The sequence below is a fragment of the Carettochelys insculpta genome, chromosome 20 (genome assembly GCF_033958435.1).
Source record: "Carettochelys insculpta isolate YL-2023 chromosome 20, ASM3395843v1, whole genome shotgun sequence".
NCBI classification, from domain to species: Eukaryota; Metazoa; Chordata; order Testudines; family Carettochelyidae; genus Carettochelys; species Carettochelys insculpta.
The window spans coordinates 4,891,816-4,909,724 of record NC_134156.1 but is presented as its reverse complement, the minus strand read 5'-3'; the positions used below and the strand labels follow the sequence as shown (position 1 = coordinate 4,909,724).

Sequence of the window (17,909 nt, the reverse complement as noted above, 5' to 3'; positions counted from 1 at the left end):
GCTCGTTCACTGTGATGCCCAAATATTAGCTAAGAAGCTTGCAAAGAAGCTTGATAAAATTCTACCCTAATGTATTCATGTAAATCAGGTGAAGTTCATCCATCACAGTCGTGGCTCTGACAATTTGCTTCAGATGATTAGCATTATTTTAGGATCCTCTTACTGACATATCCCTGGGTGCAAAAAAGGCCTTTGACTGTGTGCGTCTCCTGGCATTACCCTCCATCCATACCCAACGAGTCCGGCTCCAATAGCAGCCCCTGCCACTCCAGTGGCTCCTCTGGCCCCAGCTGCTCTGGCAGCTCCTCTGGCCCTGATGGCCCCAGCCGCTCTGGCAGTCCCCCGAGACCCAACAGCTCCACCAGCTCTGGTGAGTCACCAGCATTTATTTGGGGAGAGAAGGGCCAGCGGACAGCATCTGTTATTTCTGAAGTCTGTTAAATTGGGGTCCATTAAATCAAGGGTTTACTGTACATGATGTTTAAAAATCAGATTCAGTTTACAATAATGTTATCTAAGATGGCAAAATGTGTTGAACCCATATGAAAAATATTTGTTGAGAAAAAGAAGGAAACTCCAGTTGGCACCAGATAGTGAATTGTCTCTTAACTGAAGTAACAGCCAGTGAACTATGCCCATAGAGAGGAAGTAGAGAGCATAATTGAAATCGCATGTAATTCCATCCTGTCCTAATATTTACTAGTTAGTGATGAAATAGTTTGTTTTTATCTTCATATCATTACAGACTTATCTTGCCATGGAAATTAGAACTAAAAATGTTCCATTACAAACTTCAGTATTTCCTCTCCTCCGCTCCTCCAAAAGGAAAGGATATCAGAGACAGGCAGTAGCTCATTAACTGAATGTTTACTACAGATTTTGGTTAGAATCCTCAGATGAAAGGTGCTATATATAACATGTTATTGTGTATAAGTATTATTAGCATTATAGGGGAAAAAACATGCTTCCCTTCTTTTGGTGTGTTTCAGTCACAGCTTTCAGAAAAGCTGGAAGGGACTATCATCCTGCATGCTTCAGAAATCTCACAAAACTCATCAATTTTTTTTTTTAAAGAAACATACAGAATGTTATACAGAAATGGTATTTTTGTTCAGTCTCTCTGTTCAAAGGGACTGCATGAAAAAGAGATGATCCTCTTTCAGTTCATTCTCTATGAGCATGGCCTTGTTTCCCCTGGGGCCTGCTCCTCATTGGGAGATTTACCGTTAACTAATATAGGAGCAGAAACAGGCCTTAGATATTCCTATATTCTATCTTGAGAAACCACCTGCTTACAGTCATGACCACTGGGTTTTATATTATGCCCCTTTCAAGCTAATCCATCCAGCATGACTTTTTTTTTTTTAAATATTTCTCCCAAAGCAAAGACAGCCTCTCTCTCAAATGGCACTTTTTATAAATCTTGATGCATGTTTGTATAACAAACAAGACCTCGCACATAAATTATGTTGTGTGAATACTCACTGTATATACTATGACTCCATCTCTTCGTCAGTATGTCTGCATGTGTGCCCATACACATATGTGCTCTCTCTCTCTCTCTCTCGCTCTCTCTCTCTGCCCTCACCATAGAGTTTTACCAATCAACATCACCAGACAGACAATCTACCCCTACACACAAATGTATTTTAATGAATACCAAAGCAGTTTACTTTTACCAAAATGACAGACATGCTAGAGCTACCTTTCTAGCCAACAATGCTCAGAGTTAAGTTTATTTCAGAATACGTTACAAATTAGAGAAAATGTTGTTTTTCAGCCTAATATACATATTTTTAAATCATATTATCCTGGTTTTTAAAAATCTTTTCCAACAGCAATTCTGCACTCATGCAAAACTGGTGGAAGATCTAATACAAAAAGAGTTGGAATGGTTTTCTAAGAGTGCCAATATTCGTAGGTCTCAATTCTTTCCTCATTTTCACACTGGCATACCTGTGTCATGTTTTGTGCTCATTTTTTTTTTGTAACATATTTACAGTCCAACATTTGTCGCTGCAGACTGAGAGGAGCTGGAGCCGGGGGGAAGCCAAGAGTGAAGAAAAAAAAGAGAAAAATTAAATATATGGAACTGTATGGATAAGTACAAAGAGAATTTGGTACATTGTGCACACTCATGTTTGCGTTTACTGTTTTAAATCCTCCATCAAAGTGAATGTACGTGACAGCTATTTGTAATGTCTTTGAATATACAGAATACTAAGGGGCTTATTCTCTGAGGCTATGTTTAGACTGCAGGCTTTTGTCGACAAAACCTGGGAGGGACCAGATTCCAAAGCACATTCTGTCAACAGTAAGGTGACAGAACGGAGTGGTTTTGTTGACAAGCCGTACCCTGGTTTGCCACAAGGAAAAATGCATCTGTCAAAAAAAAAAAAAAAAAAAAAAAAAAAAGGCGGGTGTCAACATTCCAAGGGCGCCTGCTGTTGACACAAGAGGCCTTCAGGATGTCATGCAGGTGTCCCAGGGGGGACACTGTCCACAGCACTCTGTGGTTCCTGCCTCTGAGCCTTCTTAAATCCGCAAGGAGCCCAGGAAATCCCATGGCAGGAAGCTGAGCGCGTGGGAGTAGCCGCGCAGCATGCATTTCCCTCCACACCCACACTGGAGCAGACATGGCAGAATGCCAAGTATCCCGTGACCCCTCTGACCCTCAAGGAAACAGCCCCAGGGGTCCCATGATCCTCCCCAGTGCCCCAAGAGGCGTGCATTCTGTGCAGCCAGGGAAGAACAGTAAATGGAAACTTGGCAAATGTGATGTACCCTCATCCTACAAAAAGTACAATGACTTTCCGAAAAGTTGTCTTATCTGAGCTTCCCTAAGAATTTGCTTTTGGATTAATGTGAACAGGGCAACTGATAGAAGTGCCAGGTCCCTGGGCAAGGTGATGATGGGGAGGGGTGGCCTCAGGATCCTGGAAGGGGCAGGGCCTCAGATGGAACGGGGTGGGGGGGTGGGATGACCTTGGGTCAGCCTCCCCCCACCCCCTCTTCAGTGCCACCTGGCACTCCAGCAGCAACTTAAAGGACCAGGCAGGCCTGAATGTGCATGCCCAGTTGTTTAGGTATAACAACTGCTCATTTGGCTACTAAACTATAACTGTTTGGCTTCTTGTGCTATTTACACAAAGGCAAGATTGGAAATACAAAAGACTGCTTTCCAGTTCTTACCAAACTTTAGTTTACTTACTTCTTAAGCGCAATGTTTAAAACACAGCCAAAGTTTGTACTAGGTAACTGCTTCAAAATTCAAACAATAGTAAAAACAGATGCAATACTTCACATTTCGCAACATATTCTAGAAGAAAAACACAATGGCCTCACATCTTGGCACTTAATCATAAACACATTTAGTTGGATCAAGAGAATCATGTACTCAATTCACTGAAGTTAGTGAAAGTCTTTCCAACGATTTCTTTCGGGGTTTGGATCAGGCCTCAGATGAAGAAACTGATCCTAAACAAGCAAACCCACTTCAATTAAAAAAAAGATCTAGCTGTGAGTGGGACAAGATGCATGCAAGCTTTGTAAGTTGAATTTTGTGAATCTACGCTGTGCTACCACAAACACTGTGAGAAGCTAAGACGACCTTTGTCACACTGCAGTATCCTTTGATAGAAAAAGGGGAGATCCAAAATATGTATGTTATACCATAATGACAGCATTTTCCTGAATCTATATATTATACATTCAACTAGCAAAAAGAGAATATTTGAAAATGTTTTTGCAACCTGGAAGACACGCACATTAAGTTCACTCTCTATAGTAAAAAGACAAAACTGGGTAGTCACAGCCAGCACATACATACAATGGTTATTTAACTTTTTATAATAACGAAATGCAACAAATTCTTGCTGGTAAATTCATAATTCACTCATGTTTGTTTTGTCAGTAAACCTTGTTTGTCATTGATTCAGTCTCCACTGAGGAACTTTCTTTAAAGCAGAAGGTTTCGTGATCCTTAGACACCTTTGCCTCCAACCTTGGAGCCATGACAGTCAACACCTGAAAAGTCAGGCACACTACCCATGCAGCACTGGCACTTACAATGACAGATTTCACCAAAAACTGTTTCCAAGTCCAGCAGAAAAACTTCTTTAAAATGCGAGACTCTAAATCATGTTACAAATATTAATAAATTCAGACACTCCATGAGGAATGTTATGGGGCTATAACCTGGTTTCCCCCCTTTACAGATGACATTCCTATAAATCTCAGAGTTCAAAATTCATGAGACTCCCTCAGAAATACATACACACATCTACATGATAAATCCCATGCATTTGGGTTCTGGCTTCTGATTTAGCTTTCGGCAGAAAGCCTCCCTTAACCTCTGTGTGCATTCATCTTACAAGACAAAAATGCAACACAAAATGCATGCAAAAATGGAGTTTTTTTTTTTTAAACAAGGTATTCTCTATTAGAATTTATAGTATAAGCTCTGCCATAGTTCCCTGTTCCTTACTCTCCTGTCCCTGGATCTCCCAGTTTTTCTTATGCCCTCTCCAGAAAGTTCCAACTTGATCGACAAACTGTTCTGTACCTGAGAGAGTAAGTAAAGTAGGTATTTGTTCCAGCACTTCCTGAGATTGCACATGGATTACCCTCCTTAGTACACTGGAGAAAGATCCAGTTCTCTTGTGCTCTCCCATCTTGCTGTTTCTTCAAGAACCCTCTTCTCTTAGCTGCTCAGAACCAGCAGGATGGACAGCCCCTGCAAGCCTGGGTGCAAGATGTGTGGGGCCTGGCTTCTTGCCCCCAGAAGGGGCAGAGCTAAGGGCAGTCAGTCCTTAGAACTGCCTGGAGCCTGGTGCTGCCTCCCTTCCCAGAGTTCATGGCAGCAGTGGCTCCTGGACCTCTGGGGTCTTTTGAAATGCCGGGCTCCTAGGCAGTTGTCTCCTTGTACCTCTTCCCCTACTGGCAGGCCTATTCTGACCACAGGAACCACAGTCAGCTGCCTCTTAGGAAATGGAACCACTCAGCAGCAGAAACTACAGGCAAATGAGCCAGAAAATCCTACACTTTGTCTACACTATGGCAGTGTGGTCATAGTACCAACGGCGGGAGACAGCTCTCCCTGGGGAGTAGGTAAACTACCTCCCCAATCACAGTTGCCAACAGCTTTGGGAGCCTGTTCACACTGGTGCTTTAGAGTGCTGGGGCTTGCTCTGCCAGGGGGAGGGTGTTTTTTGCACCCCTGAATGAGAAAGTTACACCACAGTGATTTGTGAGTGTAGAGAAAGCTCTTAGTTGCTCACTGCCATTCAGGAGATCGGGGACAGAGTGCAAAAAGCTGCCCCTAAATTATGATACAAACAATAGTCTTTCAATGCTGGCAATTCTGAGACTGAAGACACTGAAGCACAACAGGTTAGTTTATTTGTTCCTTATACTGAAGAATCTGTGGCAGAACCAGGACCCTGTAAATCTCTCAGTCCCTTGCCAATGCAAGAAAATGATTCGTCCTGTTAAGTATGGAACTCTTGGATCAACTGGGATCTACATGGACATATTACAAACAGGTGCAGGAAATCAGAGCTAATGCACAGCAGTTTTGGAGACTTTGAGAGGATGCCAAGTGAGCAGAGAGAAAAACAGCAGTAGAGTGTTGCGTATTCAATTCGCAATTACCAGTACTCCATAACTATTATTTGTATCATAATTTTGGGGCAGCTATTTTGCAGCTGAATGAGGGTCATGCACAGTGAAGGTGCCACATGTATAACCAGGGAGAAGCCTCTCAGGCAGGGCCATCCTGAGGATTTATGGGACCCTACGCAAAGGTATTAAATCCTGTACCCAAAGGCAGCCAAGGGGGATGATTTTTTAGAGATGTGATTTTTGTAATCCCCAGCAACACACTAATGAAATATTTCTAAAGAGATTAACACAGTTAATTCGTAAACTGACAGCATCTACCTGAGGTTGGCAAATGCCTGTTAACTTTCACAAGTTCAGCATTCTGTTAATAGGTCTGGCAGACTTTTTCACTTTTAACTAGATCCTCTTTGGAGGAAGCAGAGCCACAGAATATGGATAGAAAGATGCGAGTGGGTGGACATTAAGAACAAGTAGTGCCCCAAGTTTCTGGGTACCCTACACAGCTGCATATTCTGCATATGGGTCAGGATGGTCCTGCTCTCAGGGAAGACGTGGAGCTAGCAGAGGAGAGTTGGCTTTGTGGAAAGAGAGCCGGGATGCTGACATGCCACTTCAGAAGCGTTTCAAAACTGAAAGATTTTAAGTCACCAATGAGAACTGAAGGAAAGCAGAAAACTGAAAACACTGAATGCACTCAATTGGTTAATCTGACTTGACAGACTGGATATATACATTGTCGTGACACACCTAGTAGGAAAAGATTATAAAAGTAAAGCGTGTCACGTATTCACTACAAACCCTACAGTTTAATGTGTAGTGCCGCTGCCATGCCTGTCATTGCTATATTTAATTTTAGCATTCACTAGTAATCCGCAACAAAAGCACTGCTACACACATATACTGACTAGCGCTGTACTTCTCTTACACCAGCTGAGATTTGTTAGCAAGCAAAGAGCCAAAGAAGCTTTAATTGAAACCATAATGCTTCCCAGGAAAATGTCCTTTTTCTAAGATGGGGGGAAAAGGTGAAAATACAAAAGACATCTAAAAATAAAGAAGTACAGCAAACCACTACAAGTACTGGGAACTATACAGAGGGTGGTCTTTAAAGCAAGATAATAATTTTAGTGTATCTACTGAGGTGTAGCAGCAATGAAGGGTCCTGTGGCACCTTATAGACTAACAGAAAAGTTTAGAGCATGAGCTTTCGTGAGTTAACTCACTTCTTCAGATGCTGGTCCTGGAAATCCAGGATTTCCAGGACCAGCAACTGAAGAAGTGAGTTAACTCACGAAAGCTCATGCTCTAAACTTTTCTGTTAGTCTATAAGGTGCCACAGGACCCTTCGTTGCTGCTACAGATCCAGACTAACACGGCTACCCCTCTGATACTGAGGTGTAGAAGCCTTAACGCCGATTTCTATTAAAAACACAAGCTAAGAGAAAAAAGTAACTCTAAAGTCATGTATGGCTACCCTTGTGGCTTGAACACATGCAATTTTAGAGCATCTTAATGAAGATGATGTACACCCACCAGTATACTATCTTAAAATTAATCACAGTACAAACTCTGAGTATTCATTCAAGCAATGAAGTCTGATGAGAGACAGTAACTACCGTACATGAAAATACAGATACTATCTTTAGCTACAAGTACTTGTTTAAATATATTATTTATTGGCAGAGAGCCTAAAGTTTTCCATTATACAGAGACATGTACGAACAATTTCTCACTACCAGAAAGACTCCTGCTTTAGCAGGTTACGTAAAAGTAGAATTTTTTTTCATATCCAAAATGGAAGTTAGTATTTTTATATTGAAAACCTTTAAAAGAAAAAAGATTATATAAGTGTCAAGATAGATGAACGCACAAAATACTGAAAATGTCATAAAAGTAACCTTGGTCTCTTCCATTCTATCACCCTCAAACAATGTAGTGCTTTTGAACAAAGCCAAAAGATCTCTGTAGTGGAGAAAAACATTATGCAATATGCACACATCTGTTTTTCCTTCAGTGATATGTGCAGTTTTCTAGATGGCTGAACAAAACCTCTTATCAATCTCAACACAAAAAGCAGTCAAGTCAATCTGAAGGAGTAAAAGAAAAGAGCCTATATTTCTAGCATAAATGTTTATAAAAATGTTTGTGTTATTCCACAAATCAGTCTACACCAAAGGATTTTTAATCAAATAAAATACATTAGTTTCCAGTTGAGTAGAAAGATGATATAAAAGTCTGTTTTCTGCTGGACATCAGTGTAAATTATCAGAATTACAGATTTCCAGTCAAAGATTAATTATTCCCTATGTAATTTTCTACATTAAACTGTCTGCCTTGCAGATGTCAGAGAAAAAAATCCTATGTAGGCTGAAATTAGATAGTTGTCAACAAAATTACACTTCTCTCAAATTTTAAGCTAAAACACACCCTGCTTGTAAATAAAGACTAACATTTAAAAGCACAATATTGCATTACAGTTTCACTAGATAGTTAAAGAGGTGCTTGCATTCTCAGTATTTACCTGGGCTTTAAGTCTTTTTAAGACAGTCTTCATGCTGAAATGTTTCATATTTTGCCTTAGTCCACAGATGCACTTTTACCAGAGACTGAAGAAAATCAATTTATTTGAGTCTTAAATCATGAAAATTTGATTTATATTTAAATAAAAGATAACCAAATGCATTTTTTGCACACCAGTAATTTGAAAGTGGTTTGAAGAGACAAGGCTCACCGTATGCAGTCCCCAGTAATTATGTGTTAGTAAGCAGGAAGAAAGATTTGTTACAAATTAAGACAAGAACATAGGCATGAGAACTAGGTATGCAGGGGGTTGTTGTGCTGCAGCAACCCCAGGTTTTAGCCAGGGCTCCACTGCTGGCTCCCCTGCCCCAGTCCCAGCTCCCAGAGACCAGCTGGGTGGGGGAGAAAGAGAGACAGTATCCCCTTCATTTGAAGTGTTCCTGGTCAAGAATGATTGAGATAATGCTTTGTGCACACAAAACATTTTCCCTTGTTGATGCAACTGTGCACTGAGTGTAGCTATCCACAATACCAACACACTGGATTTTCCCTTCCCCACCATTCTCTTCACTGCACAGCCCCTTGTATCCCCCTTACTAGAGCTACCCTTTAAAAGAGCACGAGAGAGGCCACCAAGACTAGTTGGGTCCCTTTGCTGGTTTGGGGCTGTAACTTCAAATTTCTCTTTGCTCTATATATGGGATATTTTGATTAGTTTGTAAACACCAATGGGCACCTCTCCTTTTCCCCTTTTGTTAATGGGCATGGAAATGGATATAATATATATATAACTTTAATTTTACAATTACTAATTTAAAAATTCAATTCTCAGTTAAGCTACCTTTGATAAGAAAGTACTGAATTTATGTTGTTGATTAAGTTTTATAACACTTTTCTACTCTCATACAGATATTAAATTTGTTTTCAATGAAGGATTTCTGGGCAGACCTAATCATACTTTTCCTAAATACATCTTCTGTATTTTAATTCTGTACACATATGTACCAGTTCCCTTTTCAGTTCTACTGCTGCAATTATTGGGCAACACCTTTTTACAGAGCCTGGGAAGTATCCTGCATTTAGCCTCACTCCAGAGCAGCAGATAAGGTGATGCAACTGACCACCACCAAAACAGTGAAACCAACCATACATTAAGGCTATGTCTACACTAAAGAATTTTGTAGACAAAACTGGGGTTTTGTCAACAAAACTCGCAAAGCATCTACACACATAATACGTTTTGTCTACAGAAACTGTCAACAAAAAAGACATGTAGATCCTCCAGGGACCCTTTTGTTGACAGAGCGGATCAAAAGATTGATCCACGTTTATTGTGTGGATGCAATCTGTCAAAAGAAGTTTTGTCAGAACATCTCTTCCGATAGTAAGTTCTGTAGACAGATGCTTCTAGTGCAGACATAGCCTATGTATTGCTTACTGTGAAAAGCAAAAATTAAAAGAAAAGTGTTTGTCTCTTTTCATCTCAGATGCTATTTGCAACAACAGATAGAAATTTAATTTTAAAATTTAGAGTGTCCTTTTAAAGTGACAGAAAATAATTTGGCTTTCCCCAATGCAACTGTAACTGAGCCACATTTAATCACATCTAGCCAGAGACTCATGTTGCTAAAGTGAAGATTGATAGACTTAACAACAGTGTTAGGGAAAATAACAGGAAACATAGTAAGAAGAAATAAGTAAAGACAGTATTCTCAGAGATGTAAAAAAAACTTTTGTTTAAGTATGTGCCAACTAAAATCTAGACATGCAAAGGGTAAGCATATGGACAATGAAAACCAATATAACTTTCTCACGTATGCCAGGAGTTAGTTAATTTAATTACTAAACATCAAAGCTATCTAATTAAATTACTTCTTTTTTTACATTTATAATCCATCCTAATGGTAGTCACCCACACTTTTAGTAGAGTTTTTTTCTGTGTCTTGCAATAAACAAAGTGAAAGATTGGATTTATAACAGAGGCTTGGTCCCATCTTTATGGCAGGCAGACAAGGTTGTCTCTTTGCAGATAGCCATACTTTAAGAGTGCATGGCATTTTTACAGAAGCTACTGTTTAACAGGAAAATTTAAGGTACTGAAATTCACACTATACAAACAAGAATATATTCCAAATGTGAAGAGAGTTTCTGGTGCTGTAGGAAAAATAATCTTAATCTTCTGACTTTGGAGTATTCAAAAATCTCAATATTGAAGCTGCATTAATCAATCACTGTCTCCTCTCTCCTTAGTTTTATATCACATTGTCTATTATCCCATTCCCATAACTTTTATCTTTCCTTGGATTGTAAGCAGGGATCATCTTAGTCCTAAACATCTGAAAGAAGTGTCCAGAATTTAATAGACATTACTGTTAATAAATGATCAGTGCAAGCAGTTGGCACATGCCTGTGTTGGGGTAACTGGGCAATGATGAATGGGAATCCTGATCCAAACCTATTCCTGTCATTCTTGTCTGAGCTGCTACAAATACTTTCTACTCAGAACAGGACTGACGAAGTTGGTCTTTGCCCACAAAAGCTTACATTCCAATAAATCTGTTAGTCTATAAGGTGTCACAGGACGACTCGTTGTTAGAACAAGACTGCAATCTAGTTCAGATGATTTTGTCGTATTTTGAAGATTGCAGATGTTTGCTAATTCATCCTTTTATTTCTCATGCATATAACCTGATTGGTCTTTTCTCAAACTTGATACGCAGCAACACAGAGCAAGTTTGTCAAACATGCGGCCCCCTGCAATCAAATTTTTTTGCAGCTCCAGGACTGGGAGTCGGCTGGGCCACAGAGCCCTACTGGCAGCTCCAGCCTCAGGGACCGGGCTAGGGCTGAGGAACCCCAGCAGTTCCAGGGCTGGGAGCCACCTGGGGTGCAGCACCCTGCTGGCAGTTCCAGTCCCGGGGACCCAGCCACAGCCAGGAAACCCTGGCAGGCTAGGGGCTGGGAGCCAACCGGGGTGTGAAAACCCACCAGCAGCTCCAGCCCCAGGGACCCGGCCACATCTGGGGAAACCCCAGCAGTTCCAGGGCTGGGAGCCCTGGCAGCAGCTCAAGCCCCAGGGACCCAGCCAGGGCTGAGGGAACCCTGGCAGCCCTGGGGCTGGGAGCCAGCTGGGCACAGAGTACCTTAAATTTATATTTAAATTAAAAATATTATATGAACAAATAATTTTACATATCACATTTTATGAACTATTAATAAAACAATAAAATTCATATTAAAGTGTTAAATTCTCAATTAAATTTATAGTATTATAATCAAACAAGACCTAAGCAATTATAAATATCTAATGTGCAGAAAAATAGGTACCATCATACTGATGTACCTGAGCTACGCCATGTCAGGACAGATAGTCTATCAACAGAAGAGTCAAAGTGGGAAGAATGGGGTATGAAGAAATGGAAAAGAAAACAACAGAACTTGTCTCTGAAGAAGGCTGGAAGAGCTATAGGTCCCTGTGACTACTTTGTCCAAGTAGGATTTCCTTTAGTATTGAAGGCTGAAAATAGCCCTGATTCTGTGACAAGGCATACTGACCTGAATAACAACTGTGGATTGTGTCAAATTACTTAATGCCTGAAGTGAGGAAATACCAAAGCCTTTTTACCAAGTGGCTGATGAAGGGTCCTGGGAACTGGGACATCTTGAGATTTCTCTGCGTCAGGCATGTCAAACTCAAAGCCTACTAAGGGCTGCACAAAAACTGATAGCCTTCAGGGCCACCACAGAAAATGTACTTCTATCGGAAAGTTGTAATTTATTATTATAGATTATGTTTTAGGTACAAGATGGATCCAAAGAGCGATCTGCTCTGTTGACAGAGAGCAACCGGACTACCCAGCTGCTCTATTGGTAAAACAGCCACCTGGAACCAAAGTTGGACAGGTTTGCCGGTCACCAGTTCCTTTCAGGAGCCCTGGCAAACAGCGCCCTTAAAAGGAGCCCTCCAGATACCCGTTTCCTGCCTCTGCTGCAGATGTGCCTACCTCCTCAAGGGACAGCACAGCTAGCGCAGTGCTTCGCATCTTTGTGGGCAACACCGCTGATTCCAGGGAGCCATGCCTCCAGAGCTGCCCCTGGGCTTGCAGTGGGCATCGGCCCCACACAGAGATGCTACAGCAGCTGCTGAACTTCCTGAAAGCCATCCTTCTCTTCCTCATGGATGGTGAGACCAAGACCACCTGTGAGGATCTTGCTTTGGCTCCAGGAAGTTCACACCTGCATCTGCCCCCCTGCCCCTTCCTGGTGCAGTTCTGAGTGGTGGGACCGTCTGATCATGGGGGCAGTGGAATAACACCAGTAACTTCAGAACTTCTGAATGCAGAAGGCCAATTTCCTGGAGCTCTGTGCCTGGTTCGCCCCCACCCTTCAGAGACAGGGCACCCAGATGCGGCCTGCCATCTCCCTGGAGAAGTGGGTCACAGTCGCCCTCTGGAAGCTTGCCACCCTGACAGCTACCACTGGGGCCTTCCTCATGGAGGTAATGCACTCAGGCTGCTGTCCCGGCATGGCTGAGAGGGGGTGTCCCAGCAAAGGGGGACCCTTAGAAAGCAGGGTCAGACGTGTGAGGGAAGCCCCATCCCTGGGGGACTATGATGTCCCTGCTCGGTGGGGGGGGGGGTGTGGCCTCATGGGGAGAGATCCCAGAGAGCTCGGAGGGGAGGGGACCCTCCTGGGGCCTAGGGACTCCCTCCCTCAGTTCCTGATGCGTGCGGTCTGTTGCCTTCCTCTGCAGGTCATGACAGCCATCCACACAATCCTGCTGCATAGAGTCATCTGTCCTGGAGAAACTGACGAAGTTCTAGCCGGATTCGCTGCCGTGGGGTTCCTGAACTGCGTAAGGGACATCGATGGGACAGGTAGCTCCATGATGACCTGCGCTTGCAGGGACCACCCCCATCCCCTACCACTCCCATTGACCATGATTCGCAGCCAATGGGAGTGGCAGGGATGGAGCCTGCAAGCAAGCACAGGGTCAGAGCTTCTCTGTGCTTCCATTCCCCCAGCCAGATGGATGGGAACACCAGCATGTAGAGCTGCTTCCCCCTGACCCAGCCAGGCAGAGCCTGCAGACCAGATGAGGTCCATGGCTTGCATTGATCTGACAGGCAATAGTTGGCAGGGAGCCAGAACCGGATCACCTTGTTGAGGGGACAGAACTCTGAGCCTCACGGGCTGGATCAAGGCAAGCAACAGGCAAGATCTGGTCTATGGGCTGTAGGTTCTCCATCCCAGCTCTAAGCATTTATTATTTTTATATATTGTTGTAGTGCATAGGATTCTCAGGCATGGACCAATACTGCACTGTGCTAGATGATGTACAGACACAGAAAAAGGGTGACTTTGGCTACATCTACATGAGACACTTTACAGCACCATAGCTGTATCACTGCAGATGCAAGGTCTCCTAGGTAGCCACTCTAAGCTGATAGAACAGTGCTTCTCTCATTGAATTAACCTCATTAACACCGTTAACACTGTCTATAAAGTGCCACAGGATGCAGACTAACTTGGCTACCCCTCTGAAACTCATTAGCACTGATGTAACACTGCCATCTCCATAGGTTTGTATAAATCCCTGCCAACTGAAGCTTTCACTTCATGCATCTGACGAATTGAGCTCCAGCCCACAAAAGTTATGCTCTGATAAATATCTTCATCTTTAAGGTGTCAGAAGACTCCTCATTTTTACTGATAACTGTGTTAGTGTAGACACAGTCTCTGTTTCACCTTTAATTTGCAGGCTTGTGATGTTAGACATGCATAACTTTAAACTCTTACCTAGAATCTACACACATTAATTCACAAGATGTTCCAACCAAACACTGCCATGATTTTCCATTTCTTCCACGTCTCAGGAGAGAGAGGAGAGTTAAGGTCTCATAAATAGCCTAAATGCTTAAATCTTTAGAACAGCTTGTGGCAGTGGACACAATGGTGGTGGGAGGAGGGAGGGAGAGAGAAAACTATGTTGGTAGCAGAATTTGAAGGGGCTATGTAAGCTAAAACCAATGTGTTGAAGTACAAAGCCTCTGAGATATAATATGCACTACTCAGACTTGGGATGTTGGACATGTTAATTAGACTCTTAATCTAGCTGTATACTTGTCAGGGGACTATTTGCCAGCTGTCTTCTGTCAGTAGAACATTAGTGGTGGAGTTTTCAATTTCACTAAAACATAGGTTTTAAACCAAAAAGGAAAAACTTGAGGGAACTGTTAAGTCCTGCATGTAATGTCCAGATCGGCAAGGTTGGTAGGGGTGTCTATGCAGGGTGAACGAAGTGAGTCTTTGGCAACTGTGACAGGTAGGGGCAAGATTTAGAAACGTAAATAACCTAATTTCCATTTAAAAGCACCTTCAGCAAGCTCAGTAATTTGTGATTGCTGCGTAGGCTGAGACACAGCTGTGATAAAAGGCGTTGAGTTTTTTTTGGTAGGGCGTGAGTGGAAAAGCTATTTATTTCTCATGAAAAATTGACTTGCTGGTTATAGTATGACTTTGACACTTTGCTGCAACTTGTGTTGTTCACAGCTGTTGATGTTGAAATACATGGTAGATTCAAGTCCTCTCATCCTACATATAATTTACCAATGTGACAGAACAAAACCAGCAGTCACATAGCACTTTAAAGATTAACAAAATAATTTATTAGGTGATGAGCTTTCGTGGGACAGACTCACTTCTTCAGACTAACATGGCTACCTCGCTGTTACTATTCAACGTGACAGAAATTTGAAAGAAATGTGATAAATCAGTTTCAAAAGGGGATGGTGACTAAGCAATCGTTGGTGAACCAAGGGTAGAAAATATACATACTTCGGTGGACCAGTGGTGTGCTTCAAAATCATGATGGTGCTTACCTACCCCTGCTTGGCCTCCTCCTCCCAGAACCTCACTCATGCATGCGTCACCTGAGACACTCTCCCACTGCTGACCTTCCCCTAAGATCCCTGCTGTTCCCATCTCTTCACTTGATCTTTGCATGGATACAAAATTTTTATCTACTGATATAAACTGGTATCCACAGAGCTGCAGGGCAAAAGCAGCAACATGTTAGGCTGCTGCTTCCAAGAGCCAGAGTCCCATGCCAACACCACCTCTCATTACTGGTGTAGCTATGCTGCACCCTGCCCTATCCACTGTGGTGGGCACCAGGCTCCTTGGCAGCTTTCCTTGGCCATGCTAATCTGTACCAGCAGCTCATATGCCCCCCAGATGGGATACTCAGACTGCTGCATGGAAGGAACTTCTATGCGGGGCTGTCACACTAGTGTGAGTGGGACAAGGTGCTGGTGAGCCTGTTGCCTGCACCCATGGGTGGGACTGGGAGCAATCTGGCTACACCGGAGCATCTGCCAGAGCAAAGGCGCTGGCCCCCTCTGAGTGGCAGACTGACATACCACTGCTTCTGCTGCTGCAGTTCCTGGTACAACCCTGCAGATACCCAGGTGCCCATTTATATCCATGCAGGGCTCTGTTCTTCACTCCCACTCCCATGGCCAATTCCAAATGCTTACTTCTCTTTGACCCCTCCCTCAAGGGGCCCCTGCTATTGCCTCTTCGCCCCTTTCCCTGATGGTGACGCTCTGCCAGTCGCACTTCTCTGCACACTGCCCTGACACCAGGGCCACTCCCAGAGGGTTGCGGGGCCTGAGACAACCTCCCCTCCATGCTGCCTTACCCACATTATATCCCATTTCCCAAGTCCCCACCCTGCACTCCCTGCAAGCCTCTTCCCTAAGTAAAGTGACCTGAGGGATTAGCAGGACACCTGGTGCCACAAGCAGAAGTCAGGCCTGCCTCTGCACTCACTGGCAGCAGGAATCTGAGTGACCTGGCCCCCAACCCACTCCATTCCAGTGGCTCCCAGCTGTGTTGCTCTGCTTCTCACCACCACCGAGTGCAGGGGCAAAGAGAGCTGCGCAATGCCCTGCTTGCAATTTAAAGGCTCCAGCTGCTGCTAGTGATTGCAACTGGGAGCCCCAAGCCCTTTTGGACCCTAGTACAACTTCCTTCTTTGTCCTCCTGTTGATGAGCCTGTCTGGCAGAATCTGGTGCTGCTTTGAGTGGATGTGTCCTGGTCTGAGCAGACCTTTTGTCTGATGGTGAATCTGGCGAGGTGTTTGAGATGGATAAACAAACAATCACCTGTGCGTGAACACTTTACACAAAAGCAATCACTGTATGTCTAATATACCAGTCCTTCTCCTCAAAGAAAACCTGAGCAGCACTTTCAAAACGGGATCCTAGAACATTAAATTCATAACTTTGCTAGACACCAAGGCTACATCTACACTACAGCTATCTGTTGACAGACGTTATTGTCGGAAGAGATGTTCCAACAAAACTTCTTTTGACAGATCGCATCTCTGTATGAAAGTGGAATGATCTTTTGGTCTGCTCTGTTAACAAAAGGGGCCCCCTGGAGCATCTACACAGCTTTTTTGTCTCCCTCGCTGGGGACAGCCAGGTAAGTCAATTGTAGATAAGTCAATTCCAGCTGCATGATTGTCATAGCTAGTATTGCGTATCTACAATTGCCTTTTAAGGTCTAGTGTAGACCTGGCCTTTGTGTTTCTCTCCTAACAGATGTTGAGCCAAAAAATAAATTATCTTACCCAGTTTGTCTGTCTAATATACTGGGACTGAAATATCTACAACAACACTGCATACAGATTCTTACTTGTTAATTTCACTTCTGCCTCAATGAGCACCAGTAGAGGCACTTTTATGTGTAGCAGCCTTATTTTAATAGCTATTCTGATATAGTTTATTCCAGAATAGCTTATTTCAGAACAAAGTTGCTGTGTAAAACATACCCTTACATTTAAAGTTACATGAATAGTAATCCACATTTTTGGCTTTTTACACTCAGCACATCATTTGCCGACTACAAATTAATTTTATAATAAGCATTTTTGTAGAAAAATTTTAAACATACTTTGTGATGCACAAAAGTTACAATGAGCACATGCTTGAATCTCTGTTTAGCACATAACATATTAACAATGCATGTTTATTTCAACAGCTGTTGGGTTGCAAGCTAAAAGAAATACTTTGTATTATCTTGTTTAGTTATACTTTGTTTAAAAAAAATAAAGTACAACCATCAATGTGTAAAAGGGATGTTGACTTTGTGTTCCTCTGTGGAACTGTTGCCATTGAAAGCAAACCATTTTTAAGGAATGAACTAGAACACTCCTAAACATTCTGCTGAAATTACTCTAATTTATAAACAAAGAAGAATTTCTCCCAAAGCTCAACTCCCCTCTTTACTTACTGCTCACAGGGAACACAGACCAGAATATTAGGATAGCTTTCGATCAAATGACCCCCTACTACAACCAGCGATGTTTACTTCTTTGATAAAGCATGTCTCTCAAGTCTTAGCTCCCAAAATAGTTCTTAAGTGAAGACTTGCTGGCGTGTAACTTGAAATCCAAATGGAGAGTGAGTCTACTTAGTGTTTGGTCCTTCCAAGAGGTCAGGGAACTGGACTCTAGGAGGTCCCTTCCAGTTCTAGTGTTGTATGATTCTACCTTCCCATTCAATAACATACTTGGCAGTAACACATCATACCACTTCTATGCTCCCTGCATCCTTCCCATTCCAGCTATGCCTGGAGACACCAGAGCCTTCTCGAGTGAGAGCTCTGTGGATGCAGCCGTTTCAAACGTGTCAGACAATTGGCAGTTTAAGGATTTAGGTGTGTCATTCTGCCTCCCATTCAAATGTAACCGCTCTAC

General features: G+C 42.8%; 1 protein-coding gene across 1 annotated transcript in view; it reads right to left on the bottom strand.

Annotated features, from left to right (window-relative positions):
- RAB40B (RAB40B, member RAS oncogene family) overlaps positions 1-17,909 on the bottom strand; it is a 33,619-nt gene that overhangs the window by 14,589 nt on the left and 1,121 nt on the right. The gene's annotated exons all lie outside the window — the stretch shown is intronic.